The sequence below is a fragment of the Chrysoperla carnea genome (assembly GCF_905475395.1).
Source record: "Chrysoperla carnea chromosome X unlocalized genomic scaffold, inChrCarn1.1 SUPER_X_unloc_60, whole genome shotgun sequence".
In the NCBI taxonomy this organism is placed as follows: Eukaryota; Metazoa; Arthropoda; class Insecta; order Neuroptera; family Chrysopidae; genus Chrysoperla; species Chrysoperla carnea.
Genome location: NW_025408190.1, coordinates 769 through 4,101, shown reverse-complemented (window position 1 = coordinate 4,101; position 3,333 = coordinate 769). Strand labels below are relative to the sequence as shown.

The 3,333-nt window shown below is 27.0% G+C and overlaps 1 non-coding gene across 1 annotated transcript; it reads left to right on the top strand.

The window, feature by feature from the left end:
• The first annotated feature begins 1,530 nt into the window (after positions 1-1,530).
• On the top strand, positions 1,531-1,649 carry LOC123304516. The gene has a single exon (XR_006536530.1). It is a non-coding gene; the product is annotated as a 5S ribosomal RNA (ribosomal RNA).
• Positions 1,650-3,333: the final 1,684 nt, after the last annotated feature.

Here is a 3,333-nt window from a genome sequence, read left to right as displayed (position 1 = left end):
TTATACTATAATATATATATTTATATATTAAATTTTTTAATTATTTATATACTAATAATTTATAATAAATCGATATTAAATAAAAAATAAAAATATATACTTTTTAAGTTTACCTTAAAAATATTATTGTTTTGTATGATTGAAATAATTAATATTAAACTATGTTTATTAATAATTGTTAATAAAAAAATTAAATATATTTTAATTTATAAAATAAATATTATTATTAAATTTATAATTTATTATTTTATATATTATAGAAATTGAAAAAATAAATCATGTTTACTACGACAGTAAATTAGAAATACTATTTAATTTTTATGTGTTTTCTACATGGTACTTTGACTTACATAGGGACTTATATTATTGTGAATAATGATATAATTGAAAACCTTTATTTTTTATTTGATAGAATTATTATATTTTATCATTTAAATATTTATAATAAATACATTATTTTTATAAAGTAAAAAAATATGGCCGAAGAAAATTCTACAGCTGTTGCAGCAACTGCGGTTACTGCTGCTTCTACAACACCAACAAAAAAAGCAACAGCTTCTGGTGCTAAACGTACAAAACAACATTCAAAACCAACACATCCACGTACATCAGAAATGGTTGTTAACGCAATTAAAAATTTAAAAGAACGTGGTGGTTCATCATTACAAGCAATTAAAAAATATTTAGCTGCAAATTATAAAGTGGATTCTGATAAAATTTCACCATTTATTAAAAAATATTTAAAAGCTGCTGTAACTGAGGGAGCCTTGGTACAAACTAAAGGTAAAGGTGCATCTGGTTCATTCAAATTGGCTGCTTCCGCTTCATCTAATTCTTCAGCTAAATCAAAAGTATCCAAAAAAGAAAGTGGAGCAAAAGGTTCAGCAAAGAGTGCTAAAAGTAAACGGGCACCAAAAGAAAAGAAAGCCACAACTACATCATTGGCAGCCAAAAAGCCTAAAGCAAAAAAAGCGACTCCATCATCATCAACTGCTGCTAAAAAAGTTACTGCAAAATCATCAGCGGCATCAAAAAAAGCACCAGTTAAAGCAAAACCAGCAAAAAGTACAAAATCCGCTGCCAAAAGTAGCCCTGCTCGTAAACCGAAAGCACCAAAAGCTAAGAAAGCTTCTGTTGCCAAATCATCTCCTACAAAAATTAAAAAAGCAGCACCAAAAAAGAAATGATCTGTTACTTTAATAATATATTGAAATATTTCATTATTTTTGCTAAAAAATGAAAATAACATAGGCCTTAATACAGGCCACAAATTAATATTTGATAAGAGTAAATTATTTTTTGTATAAATATTTTATAAAATAATAGTTAAGAAACATTTGCCACAGTCAGTACCACGGATGGGTGGCCACTTGAGAATACTGTGTGCGGTTGCATTTTTATTTAAAATATATGGTATAATAAATAAGTATATATTTAAATTGATTACTTCATTGAAAATTTTAATAATATACTTTAATATTAATGATATTTATGAAAAATATATATTTGTAAAAATTTTCATTTATTACTGGCAACAGCCATACCACGTTGAAAACACCGGTTCTCGTCCGATCACCGAAGTTAAGCAACATTGGGCACAGTCAGTACTTGGATGGGTGACCGCTTGGGAACACTGTGTGCGGTTGCCTTTTTATATTAAAAATATAAATTATTTTTCTTCTTTTCTTTTTTTTTACACACCATATATAAATATATGTTATTTAGAAATGTAAACCTTTTATATTATTCGTCAACAAATAAATATTATTTTTTGTATAAAATTTTATTGCATTTATAACTCATATCATGGTTACTTTAAAGCGAGAAGTTTTTTTAATATTTCAAATGAATATAAAATAATATAAATTTTATGAAATTTATTTATTTTTAGAAATAGCAATCGCTTATAATTATAACAAAATTTTAATAATGTTTAATTTTATTTCAATAATTTATATATATATATATATATATATATTTTTTAATAAAAATAATATACTCTTATTTAATAATATATGTTGGTCCTATATATAGGACCGAAAATATTTCTTATTTGTTTTTTTTTTTTTTAAATTGTCATTTAAAACGCTTATGCACGTTCTCCACGAATACGTCTTGCCAATTGTATATCCTTAGGCATAATTGTAACACGCTTTGCATGAATTGCGCATAAATTGGTATCTTCAAATAAACCTACTAAATAGGCTTCACTAGCTTCTTGTAATGCCATAACAGCTGAACTTTGGAAACGTAAATCGGTTTTAAAATCTTGTGCAATTTCACGTACTAAACGTTGGAATGGTAATTTACGAATTAACAATTCAGTACTTTTTTGATAACGACGAATTTCTCGTAAAGCTACTGTACCAGGACGATATCTGTGTGGTTTTTTTACTCCACCAGTTGCTGGTGCACTTTTACGTGCAGCTTTCGTTGCTAATTGTTTTCTTGGTGCTTTACCACCAGTTGATTTACGTGCAGTTTGCTTGGTTCTAGCCATTTTCAAATAATAATGTTTTTACAAAAAAACACACAATTTTAAAAATTATATTCGACAATTTGATACTACAAAGTCAAATGTTTAAATGCGAAATAAATGTGTTGTATTTATATTTATATGAAATTTCAAAATTTTTGTTGTCATATCCTATTGGATAGCTATCAGAGTATGGACTAATCAAATTGTATAGGCGTGGCTTAAAAAATCTTTAATGCTTTATATAAAAAGGCACAATTGTACCGGCGCTCACATACATTACAATACTTGTGAGGTTAACACACGTGTTATCCGTTCGTTAAAATATTGTAAATAATTTTTTATTAAAATGACTGGCAGAGGAAAAGGTGGAAAGGGTCTTGGAAAAGGGGGTGCAAAACGTCATAGAAAAGTTTTGCGTGATAATATCCAAGGTATTACAAAACCTGCAATTCGTCGTTTAGCACGACGAGGTGGAGTAAAACGTATCTCTGGTTTAATTTATGAAGAAACACGTGGTGTACTTAAAGTATTCCTTGAAAATGTTATTCGGGATGCTGTTACATATACTGAACACGCAAAACGTAAAACAGTTACAGCTATGGATGTTGTATATGCATTAAAACGACAAGGTCGTACTTTGTATGGTTTTGGAGGTTAAGAAAATATAATAATTTACTTAAAATATTTAGTAAATTTATTAAAGAATATTTAATACATCCGATAAATTTAAACAGGCTTTCCTTTTTGGGAAGCCACTAATTTTATTTATATAAGAGTAAATAAATTTGTTAATAAATATAACATATTATATAATTTGTTTACAACAAATTATTTTGTTTATAACATACATTACC